Genomic DNA, 15,441 nt, shown 5'->3' with positions numbered 1-15,441 from the left:
AATTCTAGTCTTGTTATGTTTCAATCTGATCTTCTTAGAACAAAGGTATCCCCTAACATGTTGTACAGTGTTCGGTTCTAGTCTTGTTATGTTTCAATCTAATTTTCTTAGAACAAAGGTATCCCCTGACATGTTGTACAGTGTTCGGTTCTACTTGTTTAGTGATCTGAACACATCGATCAATGTTCTGATCACATGTTAAGGTTAACGACATCGAGTGTAGTGTTCGATTCTAGTCTTGTTATGTTGCAATCTAATTTTCTTAGAACAAAGGTATCCCCTAACATGTTGTACAGTGTTCGGTTCTACTTGTTTAGTGATCTGAACACATCAATCAATGTTCTGATCACATGTTAAGGTTAACGACATCGAGTGCAGTGTTCGATTCTAGTCTTGTTATGTTTCAATCTGATCTTCTTAGAACAAAGGTATCCCCTAACATGTTGTACAGCGTTCGATTCTACTTATGTAGTGTTCTGAACACACCAGACAATGTTTTAATCACATGTTGAAGTTAACGACATCGAGTGCAGGGTTCGATTCAAGTTTTGTTATGTTTCTTTCGTAATCCGCAAGTCTAAACATGCATATCGCTGCACACTCTTGCCTTCGCGATGCGTGTTCGATAAAGTTATGCCTTGACAGAGGAGGAGGAGGTGCAGGTGGTAGGGGAGGAGGAGGAGGAGGAAGAGCAGGAGGTGGAGGAGGTGTCGTATAATCTCCTTCAAGATAGTAGATGAGAGGTTAGGTTAGCGAATGCACTAATGTTTAATGATGATAGCTAACGGAATTTCAAATTATCCGTCACCACAATTCAAAGGGATAGCAGCACGGTGCTCTGTTGATTAAAGATAGCATCTAGATAGAATTTCAAATTGCCGTCACCACATGTTAAATGTATGTAGCTAGAGATAGCAGCACGATGCTCTGTTGAATAAAGATGGTGGATGATAGCTAACGGAAGTTTTTTTAATTTTCAAATTATCCGAAACCACATGTTAAATGTATGTAGCTAAAGATAGCAGTACGAAGCTTTGTTGATTAAAGATGACGGATGACAAGTAACAGAACTTTTCAAATTGCCCGCTACTACAGAGAGCAGCACGACGCTCTGTAGATTAAAGATGGTGGATGACAGCTGACGAAATTACCCGCATGATAGCAGCATAGTGCTCTATTGATTAAAGATGGCGGATGATAGCTGTCAAAAAAGCACGTGGCTTTGTTTACTAAACAAGAGCACGTGGAATTTGCCGCCACCACATTTCAAAGGAATCTAGCTAAAGATGGCAGCACGGTGCTCTCTTGCGGATGACAGCTGTCAAAATGCACGTAGAATTTGCCACCGGCATAAAGAGGGCAGCACGGTGCTCTCTGGCTGTTGACAGCTGTCAGAAAAGCACATGGGTTTGTTTCCAAACAAGAGCGTGTAGAATTTACCACCACCATATAGAGGGCAGCACGGTGCTCTCTAGATTAAAGATGGCTGATGATAGCTGACAAAAAAGCGCATAGGTTTGTTTCCAAACAAGAGCACGTGGTATTTGCCGTCACTACATTTCAAAGGTATCTAGCTAAAGAGTGCAGCACTGAGGTTTGCGATGCAAGATGGCGGACGACAGCTGTGACGTACTACATTTTAAAGGTAAGTAGCTAAAGAGGGCAGCACGGTGCTCTCTGGATTAAAGATGGCGGATGACAGCTGCACGTGGCTTTATTTCCAAACAAGAGCACGTGGAATTTGCCGCCACTACATTTCAAAGGTATCTAGCTAAAGAGTGCAGCACTGAGGTTTGCGATGCAAGATGGCGGATGACAGCTGTGACGTACCACATTTCAAAGGTAAGTAGCTAAAGAGGGCAGCACGGTGCTCTATGGATTAAAGATGGCGGATGACAGCTGTCAAAAAAAGCACGTGGCTTTGTTTCCAAACAAGAGCATAAAGAATTTGCCGCCACTACATTTCAAAGGTATCTAGCTAAAGAGTGCAGCACTGAGGTTTCGGATGCAAGATGGCGGATGACTGCTGTGACGTACCACATTTCAAAGGTAAGTAGCTAAAGAGGGCAGCACGGTGCTCTCTGGATTAAAGATGGCGGATGACAGCTGCTCGTGGATTTGTTTATCTCATGCTAGTGAGGTTAAGTTGGTAGCACTAAGGTTTAGGACCGCCAAAATGGCAGCACTGCCGATGACAGGTGACGAATTTGCGGCTTCTACGATAAAGAGGGCAGCACAGTGCTCTGTGGTTTAAAGATGGCGGATGACAGCTGTCAAAAAAGCACGTGGCTGTCAAAAAGCACGTGGCTTTGTTTACCACACGCTAGTTAGGTTAAGTTGGTACCACTAAGGTTTAGGCCCGTCAAGACGGCAGTACTGAGGTTAGCGATGCGTTGTTGTCTGTCAAAAAGCACGTGGCTGTCAAAAAACACGTGGCTTTGTTTACCTCACGCTAGTTAGGTTAAGTTGGCGCTACTGAGGTTTAGGACCGTCAAGATGGCAGCAGTGAGGTTAGCGATGCGTTATTGTCGATGACAGCTGTCAAAAAGCACGTGGCTTTGTTTACAAATTCAAATCTCGCACCAAAATTCAAATTTCCCGCCAAAATTCAAATTTCCCGCGGGAGGAGGCGCCAGAACCATCCAATTATACTACTCATGAAGAAGTGTTTTGAGGAGTCTAGCGCTAACTTTACACTCAGCAGCTTCCAAGCAACAGCCTCCTCAAAGTAATCATCCGGAACATTGGTTTAACCGTACATGTTCACTGGGCTCGGGAGGAACTCATGGCGCTGGGGTACCAAAATCAAGACCTTCACCAGTCTGCCTGTCATGCCGTCAGGACTAAGAAGGTCATCCTGCTCATCGTCATGAGCATTGCACCCCCACTACGCGAACCTGTAATTTCCTACGACGAATACAATATGTTGTTGTGTTAGACCAGTTCCATGTTATTCTTCTCGCATGCCCACGGTAGATCTGGGCACGATGGACACCGAGGAATACATAGCCGGAAAACACACCACATACACATGCAGAAAGATAACCAAAATGAAAACAAACAAAAAATGAGTGGAAGCTCAAATCAACCAGAGGTAACGGGGCGATACATAAATACTTACATATCATGTTCACGTGGACCGGGTCGAAAATGACAAGAGACGAAGTCATGAACTGAACTCGATCCTTTTAAATCAAAAAGATAAAAATTTAAAAGGCTACCCCTCCTACTCCTACAATAATAACGCCGATTAGAAAAAAAGAGTTTATTAAATAATAATTAAATCAAAATAGTAGATGGCCAAACGAAAATCAGGAAGAGATTATATAAAAAGGAAAAAAGGCCCAGAGAGAAACGATACATGAGCTTAATAATCTATTCACTATCCTCATAGCATGGCAAGTTCTCATAACGTGAATCAGCCAACAGGTTCAACCATACATAGAATACAATTAATTAGAAAATAACAAAAGAGATTATTACTTGCGAACAAAATACAATGAATCCGTGACGCAGAGCTCAGCCTAAAGTCATAATTATTAGATATATATATTAACAGGATGAGTCTTTACAGGTCGCGAGACACGGCCATTCAATGGGATGCCACTCAACAATGGTTTCCAACGCACTCAAAAAAATACGAAAGATAAAATATGGCCGAACCAAAGATCACGGACAAGAAGGCTCGCACAGGCATGGCGCACGGAATCAGGGATAAAAAAGGCGTTACATTTGGAATATATACTGTACATTTCCAAAAAAATACCAGTGCCAAATAAAGCAAAAATAAGAACAAGTGACACAATTAGGCAATGTGATGTACGTCGTACATATCTCGCATTCGAACACTCGCACAATAGGGAAAAAGGAGTCCAAAAAACAGGGAAAGCATAAAAGATGACAATGGTCAAAAGAGCCCAAAAATGTAGAAGCTTGGTTCATAAACAACGTCTCACGCGGATATTTAAGGCCAAACGCACACAAGATCGGAAGCCCAAATCACATAATCAATACGTCCCTCATATAAAATTCAAATACCAAAACAGCACAAACCATCCATGTACAGGCCCGTCCGATACACGACAGCATAGTGGCGACATCAGAGAGCAATTTGGTACATGAATAATAATACAGAGACTTCCATACATGAACCGTAGAATAAAATCGACGTAACACACATCTAAGGTGCAACAGAGCTCATTCACGCAATACAGACACTCAGTTACAGTAAGACGCAAAGCGATGTACCGGTACCGAATTGTGACACAAGGAAGAACATAGCCGATATAAACAACGTTACATAGCCACCAAGAGAAAGAACAAAATGGGCCGCCAAATAAACAAGTACCCACGGAGAGCAAGAAATAGTGGCCCACCACAACGCCACGAGGCCAACTTCAAAAAACAGAAAGAAAAATTAAAATAAAGGGTGGATACATTACTTTAATCAAGCCATACATATATGGGCAAAAGCACGTTGGAAACTTCTGAGACAAAAGGAATTAAGTCTTAAAACGTTAAAAATAACCCTTGTGAAAACAAGCGTGGGTAAACATTGTATCGCTGGCCATAACCTTTCTTCATCTTCTTCTTGATGCTAATGGGCTCTTGATACTTTTAACACAGCCACTACACACTTAATATTGAAAGAAAAAAACGAGCACGAGGAAATATACAATTCCATAAAGTCACACATGTGATAAAGCTGATTCTCACATTAAAAAAAAACAGAAAAACTATTATGAGCAGTATTGCTATGAGATACAGAAGTCACTTAGAGCACAGATCGTATACACAGTTCAAATGGAAGCAGGAGCGAGAATGAAATTCACAAAGTCAGACGAGCGTCATCATGAAATTGATTGCTATGGGCTTTACGTCGCACCGACACAGATAGGTCTTATGGCGACGATGGGATAGGAAAGGCCTAGGAGTTGGAAGGAAGCGGCCGTGGCCTTAATTAAGGTACAGCCCCAGCATTTGTCTGGTGTGAAAATGGGAAACCACGGAAAACCATTTTCAGGGGTGCCGATAGTGGGATTCGAACCTACTATCTCCCGAATGCAAGCTCACAGCCGCGCGCCTCTACGCGCACGGCCAACTCGCCCGGTATGAAATTGATTAAGAACCTGTATCGTCAATCAATCAACCAATCAATCGTGTCAGGGGAAGGGTCAGATAACAAACAAGGAATACTTGTAGGAAAAGGAATTTTCATCCGTATGAGAGTATGGAGAAATTTACGGCGAGGATGTAAATAGACAGGACATTCGAAAAAAAATATGGTTAGCGTCACCATCAGAATCACCACACACACAATAAGGCAAAGTAACGAGCCGAAAACGATATTTATATTGAGGAGTAAGAGCATGATTGAACCGAAGGCGTATAATATTAGTGATATGTCGTAGTGAATATGTTCCCTTATAAAACCAAGGTTGTGAGGGGATGGATAGTTGAAGCTGACAATAGTAATGACCTTTGGAACGTGCTGATTGACTCCATTGATCTTGCCAAGCCCACTGGCCATAACCCTTCACCAAGTCAAATAGCTAGGGTTGGGCGCGACTGAAGCCTGGAATCGAGAGTCTCGACTCCATCGACTCCGAACACCGGTCTCTGTTCGCATGAAGCCTCTCGACTCCAAGCGAACTTTCGGGGCCGCTTGCGTGTCGAGGCGCGGAAAATATCGTACATGTTGCTGCTCATTTGCCCATTGGGTTTTTTAAGAGTATTGTAGAGTGAAGTACGGTATCGTTAACGAAGACGACGAGCGTAATGGTGTAGTTAAAATAAAAGTAAACGTGTCAAGTCAGAAAGTACCGTCATAGCAGACCACGGACATTTAATTTCACGTCTTTATTTGTCGTGATCAGGAAATTGATAAATAGATATCGATGGTAAATCATTATGAATTCCACATGAACGATGAAAACAAATCTAATATGGGTAAATCCACTAACATAATTCGAATATAGATCGAGCCATCTAAAGCCTCCGTGGCTCAGGTGGCAGCGCGTTGGCTTCTCACCGCTGGATTCCGTGGTTCAAATCCCGGTCACTCCAGGTGAAATTCGTTTTTCTCCGGGTACTCCGGTTTTCCCTGTCATCTTTCATTCTAGCAACACTCTCCAATAATTCATTTCATCCGTCAGTCATTCATCATTGCCCCAGAGGAGTGCAGCAGGCCTCGGCAGCCGGTACAATTCCTATCCTCGCCGCAGGATGGGGGCTTCATTCACTCCATTCCTGGAAAACGGGTTGTAGGTTTTCGTTATAATTCAAGGACCACGTGAAGTCTGTTTACCCTTCAGGGTCGGTTTTTCCCTCGGACACAGCGAGGGATCCCACCTATACCGCCTCAAGGGCAGTGCCCTGGAGCTTCAGACTCTTGGTCCGGGATACAACTGGGGAGAATGACCAGTACCTCGCCCAGGCGGCCTCACCTGCTATGCTAAACAGGGGCCTTGTGGAGGGATGGGAAGATTGGAAGGGATAGGCAAGGAAGAGGGAAGGAAGCGGCCGTGGTCTTATGTTAGGTGCCATCCCGGCATTCGCCTGGAGGAGAAGTGGGAAACCACGGAAAACCACTTCCAGGATGGCTGAGGTGGGAATCGAACCCACCTCTACTCAGTTGACCTCCCGAGGCTGAGTGGACCCCGTTCCAGCCCTCATACCACTTTTCAAATTTCGTGGCAGAGCCGGGAATCGAACCCGGCCCTCTGGGGGTGGCAGCTAATCACGCTAACCACTACACCACAGAGGCGGACATTATTATTATTATTATTATTATTATTATTATTATTATTATTATTTTTACTATACACAAAAGCCCTTTTTCGCGACTGCCAAGGCCTACCAAGTGACCCCTGCCCAGCTCGAAGGCCAGTAGATTACGAGGTGACGTGTGTTCAGCGCGACGAATCCTTTCAACCGTTATTCTTGGCTTTCTAGACCCGGTCTCTACCTCACCGTCATCTCGAAACCTGAGATACAGGTAAAAATCCCTGACCTGGCCGGAATCGATCCCGGGGACTCCCTAGACTGCGGAGGTGGCTGTTATGACGCACAATGTTTGGTAAAATATTTGTTGTAAAATCATACTCTAAGCACTCGCTTCTTTTTTTTTTTTCCTGTTTTATGCCCCAGGCTAGGGATATTAATCATTTACAATTAAAAAATCCAACCCGGCCGAGAATCGAGCCCGAGGCCGCCGGGTGACAGGCGGACGCTTTGCTCCCTACACCGCAGGGCTGAACTCACTGAAGATAATATTGGCGATTATGTAAACGTATACTGTAAGATTATTATTACCACTGCTATTATCTTCATCTTTATCATCATCGTCACCAAAATAGACCTACAACATCAACACCAACGATGATAAAATCCCGAAACAATATTTAATGTTTGCTGGATAATAAAATCATCTTGTATTCATCGTATCACAAGTTACCAAGAGACGAACGTGGAACTATAATTCCAAGCAGTTCCGACAATACTTGTTAGATGGCGTTAGTGCATCAGTGGAGCCGACACTGGAGTCGAGAGTGTCGGTTCCAGAGGTAGCAGTCTCGACTCTTCGCGATTCCGTTCGCAGCCCATCCCTACAAATAGCTTAATATGATACTAGCGGAAACTCTCCTCACTTAGCACGCAGAGCAGCGGCGACAGCACGTAGTGCTGCCATCTAGCGGCTCGCAGGGAACACTAACATAACGCGCCATTCAAACACTACACATTTCGACTTCCAACCCAACGAAATACTGATTTTAAGACGTTTGCGTCGTTCTTGTAACATAATATAGGGAAGGAAAGAGGTGGATGTTGATCTGAATGAACCAGTGATAAGAATAAAACAAATGTATTATCAAATTAAAACATTAGATCGTCATGTTATGACTAGGGCCTACAGTCTTCAAGAGCAAATCACACATGCAATATCTTTTTAAACTTGGTATTTTTACAGGCAATAATATATTTCACTGTTGAATCATAGGTTATATTCACATATACCTTTTAAGGACTTTGAAATACTTGTCAGTCAGTAATTTTACACAGCTGTTACATAAGCCTACACTACATTCATTCAATGACAAAAACCTGTCATTTAATTTTCTTCTAATCTCATCTTTGCTTTCTAACAAAAACCAAAAAGAAACTATCTTCAAATGTTCTTGATATTTTAGCATCTAACTTTCCCCAAAAAATATTCGGAAACATAATTTTAGAATTGTCATACTTTTTCATTTCTATGTGCAAGTTTCCCATGCTATAATCATCATCATCATCATCATCATCATCTGTTTACCCTCCAGGTTCGGTTTTCCCTCGGACTCAGCGAGGGAACCCACCCCTACCGCCTCAAGGGCAGTGTCCTGGAGCTTCAGACTCGTGGTCGGGGGATACAACTGGGGAGTATGACCAGTACCTCGCCCAGGCGGCCTCACCTGCTATGGTGAACAGGGGCCTTGTAGGGGGATGGGAAGATTGGAAGGAAGCGGCCGTGGCCTTAAGTTAGGTACCATCCCGGCATTCGCCTGGAGGTGAAGTGGGAAACCACGGAAAACCACTTCGAGGATGGCTGAGGTGGGAATTGAACCCACCTCTGCTCAGTTGACCTCCCGAGGCTGAGTGGACCCCGTTCCAGCCCTCGTACCACTTTTCAAATTTCGAACCCGGACCTCCGAGGGTGGCAGCTAATCACGCTAACCACTACACCACAGAGGCGGCTATCATTATCATAAGATGACAGCATGGAGAAATTTGCTACATGCCCAGCCCATGACATAATTGTCTGCATTTTTCCTATATTATATCATAGTCATAATCAGTTACCTGATCACTTAACTCACACTGTCGAGTGACTTGCACTTGCACTTCATCACATCATTATGAGTCAGTAGAAAGTCTGCAACATCAGATTCACAATTGCTGTCATCAGAAGCACAGATCAATTGATTTATCATAACACTCCTTATGGCACTGCGAAATTTTGTTGCATCTGGAGTTACATTGTTACCTCCTCTTGCTCTGATGATGGAAAAAATGTTTTCAATGCAGTTCTGTGTGAGCCTCCTTGTTATCAAATAATCAAAACCATAATCACTATATAATTCAGACCACAATAGTTTCAGTGCAGAAATATTGTCTATTCAACCCTGAATACAGAGAGGGTTGCCTTTGCGGTTATTCAAAACTTTTGAGTTGTTTTAGACAATCATAAATTTCATCCAGCTTTTCCATATGCCCTGAGTCATTGTTTAAGGGTCTCCTGTAAGAATTAAAAATATCAGACAAAATATCACACATTTCTATAAACTCTGCAGTGTTTGCAGCACTTGATTGCAAAGAATTGAATGACACATGAACTAGCATTCCAGAAGCTACAGAATGGCTGAGGACCCTGGTGGCTAAACATACCCTCATACCTTTCATCTAAATCTGTCCTTCTGCTCTTCACCCACTGAGTACACCTAAAAATCGATTAAATTCATAGGTTTAATCATAGCAATATTTTAAAGAAAGTATGTTCTCATAAATAGAAAAAAATACCGGCACGTAAACATTAACAGGTAGGCCTATACTCACAGCACTTTGTTGTTAGGAAATCTGCAAAACGGCTTGCGATCACTTTGTCTTCTGTAATGAAAACACCCATACACAAAACAAATAACTCCTCTTCCTGCCATTTCCAAAATCGTGATACATAACAAGCACAAAACTATCTGAAGTACAAATAATTCACTTCTGGCGTACACAGCTGACAGCAGTAGCAAGAGTAGTTAGCCTCTCGCACCGCTAGATGGCACGCAGAAGCGGTGTCGCCAGTTTCTCGCTGGAGTTTCCACTATTATCATATTAAGCTATTTGACCAAGTTAAAAAGCTTAGAAGAAGAGCCATGGAAAAAACTAGATAGACAAGATCGGGAACAAACGTCGTAAAGTCACAGGATGACAAAGGCGACATCTATGATCTCATTTGGCTAAGTTTGCGTGTACAATAAATAATCTCAATGGGTCGGCCATTATACCGAAGTCAACGAGTACACATAAATAACAGAGGGCAAGCAGTTCGTCCGTAAAGCGAACCAGTTAAAGACAGAGGTGGCCAGGGTATGTCAGAGCATTACCCTCCTGAACGCTGAATTTACCAATAATACACTGACTGACAGAGCAAATGCAACACCAAGAAGGAGTGGTCAGAACTTTATGCCAATTGCAGGGTAGACTGACGTCACTGAGGTATGCTCATGATGTGAAATGCGCCGCTGTGCTGCGCACGTGGCGAACGATAAATGGGACACGGCGTTGGCGAATGGCCCACTTCGTACCGTGATTTCTCAGCCGACAGTCATTGTAGAACATGTTGTCGTGTGCCACAGGACACGTGTATAGCTAAGAATGCCAGGCCGCCGTCAACGGAGGCATTTCCAGCAGACAGACGACTTTACGAGGGGTATGGTGATCGGGCTGAAAAGGGCAGGTTGGTCGCTTCGTCAAATCGCAGCCGATACCCATAGGGATGTGTCCACGGTGCAGCGCCTGTGGCGAAGATGGTTGGCGCAGGGACATGTGGCACGTGCGAGGGGTCCAGGCGCAGCCCGAGTGACGTCAGCACGCGAGGATCGGCGCATCCGCCGCCAAGCGGTGGCAGCCCCGCACGCCACGTCAACCGCCATTCTTCAGCATGTGCAAGACACCCTGGCTGTTCCAATATCGACCAGAACAATTTCCCGTCGATTGGTTGAAGGAGGCCTGCACTCCCGGCGTCCGCTCAGAAGACTACCATTGACTCCACAGCATAGACGTGCACGCCTGGCATCGTGCCGGGCTAGAGCGACTTGGATGAGGGAATGGCGGAACGTCGTGTTCTCCGATGAGTCACGCTTCTGTTCTGTCAGTGATAGTCACCGCAGACGAGTGTGGCGTCGGCGTGGAGAAAGGTCAAATCCGGCAGTAACTGTGGAGCGCCCTACCGCTAGACAACGCGGCATCATGGTTTGGGGCGCTATTGCGTATGATTCCACGTCACCTCTAGTGCGTATTCAAGGCACGTTAAATGCCCACCGCTACGTGCAGCATGTGCTGCGGCCGGTGGCACTCCCGTACCTTCAGGGACTGCCCAATGCTCTGTTTCAGCAGGATAATGCCCGCCCACACACTGCTCGCATCTCCCAACAGGCTCTACGAGGTGTACAGATGCTTCCGTGGCCAGCGTACTCTCCGGATCTCTCACCAATCGAACAAGTGTGGGATCTCATTGGACGCCGTTTGCAAACTCTGCCCCAGCCTCGTACGGACGACCAACTGTGGCAAATGGTTGACAGAGAATGGAGAACCATCCCTCAGGACACCATCCGCACTCTTATTGACTCTGTACCTCGACGTGTTTCTGCGTGCATCGCCGCTTGCGGTGGTCCTATATCCTACTGAGTCGATGCCGTGCGCATTGTGTAACCTGCATATCGGTTTGAAATAAACATCAATTATTCGTCCGTGCCGTCTCTGTTTTTTTCCCCAACTTTCATCCCTTTCGAACCACTCCTTCTTGGTGTTGCATTTGCTCTGTCAGTCAGTGTATTTACTCTCTCCATTACCTCTGTGGGTGGATGGTGAGTATTGGGGCCTACCGTGGCCATGTGGGCCCCGCACAATGTTATCGGTACCAGAGGTGGGGTCACAGGCCAATTATTGCAAATGCCTTTGAGGTATCTAAAGTGTGGGGAAAACCATTTGGCAGAGGCGCCCACCAAATGCGTTAATTGTTGGAGCGAGCATCCCGCCTCCTCGAGAGGATACCATTCTTTCTTTCCATTATGTAGCAGAAGCACGTCAGTGAATACCTCAAATCGCATAACAAGAGGAGTCTACCGGTCGCAAACGAAGCTGATCCCAACTTCTTTTCGCGCAGGCCACGAGAGGCGCCCTCGTCCCCGCACCAGCTTCGAACCCTGCTCCACCAGCACAGGCTTCACTCGTATCCGATCTGTCGGGCATGGGTGACATCTTGGACCTCTGCAGGAAAATTAACTTCACCAGGCTCTTGCCTATTTTGAAAGTCACTGCTATCATAATCCATAGTTGTCAAACAACAATAGAAAAAATATGGTACTGATAAATGCAGCTATTCTGTATGTCTCTGAGCCCTATTGTGAAATTCCTGCTCTCTGACAATGGACAGTCAATGCGTGGAATTGTTAAAGTGTTGCCGGCCAGAGGCATTAGCTTATGGCTTATATTTCTGACCACAATATTTACATCTTGCTGCTAGAAGAGACATGGCTAAAACCACATATGATATTCAAAACTAAGAACTATACCATCTGTCGCAAAAGATTATACTATGAGCACGGGGGTGTGGCTGGACTGATTAAGAAAAACTTACCACGTGATTGACCCACTCTCTCATGGTGTTATTGAGTCCCTCGGTGTCGAGGTTGGATATGACAATTATCGCTATCGCCTTTTCGTGGCCTATTTACCTCCTGGCATAGGCCAGAGCAAAGTGTAGCTTCCACCGAAGTCCCAGTCTCATCAATGGCTGTGACAATGTGGAAGCCCCCGGGGTATGGGTGGTGCTGATTAATGGCATTCAGAGTACAACCAGTGCGTCTGAGTGTCATGAAAGCTGTTGCTCATAGGGTCAGTTGTGCTACAATAGCAGTGCCTGGCCCAGTGAGGAAAGCAATGGCAAACTACCTCAGTCCTCATCTTGCCTAGTACGCCTCATGTTGGTACTGCCATTGGTTTTTGTGGTTTTCCTATAACTGCATAGCCTTTGGTGGTGCTATTTGAGGATCCAACCAGCCTCTGGGCTGATGACCTAACAGACAGACATTTACCTCCCCGTGCACCTTTGCATATGGCAGAGTTAGATACTATATTAAACAACTCGTCACATGTCCTTTCGATTATTGCTGGTGATCTCAGTTTCAAGCACCCAGATTCGAACTCACGACTATCAATGGTCAATGGTGTAATCTACAGCATACTTCTACTTCCTTATCTGTTTATCCTCCAGGGTCGGTTTTCCCTCGGACTCAAGGGCAGTGTCCTGGAGCTTAAGACTTCGGGTCTGTGGATACAACTGAGGAGGATGACCAGTACCTCGCCCAGGCGGCCTTCGCCTGCTATGCTGAACAGGGTCCTTGCGGGGGGATGGGAAGATTGGAAGGGAGCGGCCATGGCCTTTAAGTTAGGTACAATCCCGGCATTTGCCTGGAGGAGAAGTGGGAAACCACGAAAAACCACTTCCAGGATGGCTGAGGTGGGAATCGAACCCCCCTCTACTCAGTTGACCTCCCGAGGCTGAGTGACCCCGTTCCAGCCCTCGTACCACGATTCAAATTTCGTGGTAGAGCTGGGAATCGAACCCGGGCCTCTGGGGTTGTCAGCTTATCACACTAACCACGTCCGGCTCCATGGCTAAATGGTTAGCGTGCTGGCCTTTGGTCACCAGAGTCCCCGGCTCGATTCTCGGCAGGGTCGGGGATTTTTAACTATAGTTGGTTAATTTCGCTGGCACGGAGACTGGGTGTATGTGTCGTCTTCATCATCATTTCACCCTCATCACGACGTGCAGGTCGCCTACGGATGTCAAATCACAAGACCTGCATCTGGCGAACCGAACTTGTCCTCGGACACTCCCGGCACTAAAAGCCATACGCCATTTTTTTCACACTAACCACTACACTACAGAGGCGGACAATCTACAGCATACTCATATTTTTATTTCATTAGTGCTTTACCGTACTCGTACAAAACGCAGTAAAGCATTCGAAGTGTTAGAGACATGCATCTACTGTACGGTATGTGTTTACAGACGGAAAAGAGGAAGTTATTTCTACACACAGGCAAGAGTAAACAGCACGACTCCTGTACAAGTTTTGTTTTCCGAAGGAGAATCTGCTATCGTACAGAAGATGAAGGATGGATGCAATAACTCTCTCTCTCCCTCCCTCCCTCTCTCTCTCTCTCTCTCTCTCTCTCTCTCTCTCTCTCTCTCTCTCTCTCTCTCTCTCTCTTGAGTTATATACTTTACTGTAGAGTATCCTGGTGTACGTCAGGATGGCCGAGCGGTCTAAGACGCCAGACCCAAGGATAAACCTTGCCTGCTACGCAGGTCGTGAATTCTGGTCCTCTCTGAGGGCGTGGGTTCGAATCCCACTTCTGACATAAATTTTTGAAGTATGCTTCACACTCATGGTGCTTTCGCCTTGCTGGATTAACCGTATTCCAAGCATGAAGAATGGCACAGAGCATCTCTTGCATAATAATTACACTTAACATGATTGCTCCGCAACCTTATCTGTATTTCAAATTTATCCGTCATGTGTTTCAGAACTAGTTCACTGCCGCTCACTGTCATCGATCCTTGAATATCATCACCTCTCAAAAAAGTGGAACGAGGAAAATATAGGACTAGGAAAAGTTCTGAAGGGGCACGGTATATTGTAATTGATCCAACCGCATAGTGACTTTGTTTTTTATACTTTGTCCTGTATTCGTGATCATTTATCTTCCAAGATTGAGTTCATTAGCTTTTTGTTTCTCGCACTAATTTCTCCCCTCCCCCTTCGCTCAGAAAGGGTTGTTCAGGCCCCTTGACGACAATGCATTTAATAAATACAGGGTGCGCACTGGGAATAGAGTACGGCTCAATGGCTAAGTAGTTAGCATGCTGGCCTTTGGTCACAGGGGTCCCGGGTTCGATTACCGGCTGGGTCGGGAATTTTAACCATGGGAACACTCAGTGGATCGAGCTTTTCCATTTCAGCTCTTAACTATTCAAATTGGTAGACTCTGAGGAATTTTATGAGTGCACATTCAATTTAACGTCTCATTTTTTTCTCATTGAGGCAATCATATCTTTCGTTCTAATTGAGGTACGCAGTTCGTATTGGTCTAAAAACACTCAGTGGATCAAGCGCTTTCTTTGAGGTGATAACTACTTAAAATGGTAGATTCTGAGAAACGTTATGGGTACATTTGTCTCAATGACGAAGATCTTTGAAGGACTTTTTTAACAGTTCGGCACGTTGTAGTATTGTTCCAAGGAGCGTTTAATTCAATTTCTTTGCGTGATGTATTTTCAAGTGTTTTGTTGACGTAATATTACATTCTATTACCACAGCAGATCATGTGCTTTATTTCATTAACTTGAAACTTTGTAAATACATCCGTGAGGATAGTAACGAACAACACCATACTTTGTACATTGCGGGCGGAGCCAGCGGGAAACTGCTAGTATATATAAATGATATGAGTAAAGAATTAGAATCAGAGATAAGGCTTTTTGCGGATGATGTTATTTTGTATAGTGTAATAAATAAGTTACAAGATTGTGCGCAACTGCAAGAAGACCTCGACAACGTTGTGAGATGGACAGCAGGCAATGGTATGATAATAAAAGGGGGGCGGGGGGAGAGGTCAGGTTGA

The 15,441-nt window shown here is 44.9% G+C and overlaps 1 protein-coding gene and 1 non-coding gene across 2 annotated transcripts in view; both read left to right on the top strand.

Annotated features, from left to right (window-relative positions):
- Positions 1 to 15,441, top strand: part of LOC136866625 (uncharacterized) — a 293,808-nt gene that overhangs the window by 132,777 nt on the left and 145,590 nt on the right. The gene's annotated exons all lie outside the window — the stretch shown is intronic.
- TRNAL-CAA (transfer RNA leucine (anticodon CAA)) lies at positions 14,065 to 14,178 on the top strand. Its single transcript has 2 exons — positions 14,065 to 14,102; positions 14,134 to 14,178. It is a non-coding gene; the product is annotated as a tRNA-Leu (tRNA).

Source organism: Anabrus simplex, chromosome 3 (assembly GCF_040414725.1).
Source record: "Anabrus simplex isolate iqAnaSimp1 chromosome 3, ASM4041472v1, whole genome shotgun sequence".
Classification (NCBI taxonomy): domain Eukaryota; kingdom Metazoa; phylum Arthropoda; class Insecta; order Orthoptera; family Tettigoniidae; genus Anabrus; species Anabrus simplex.
The sequence above is the reverse complement of the archived record's forward strand: the minus strand, read 5'-3'. Positions and strand labels throughout refer to the sequence as shown.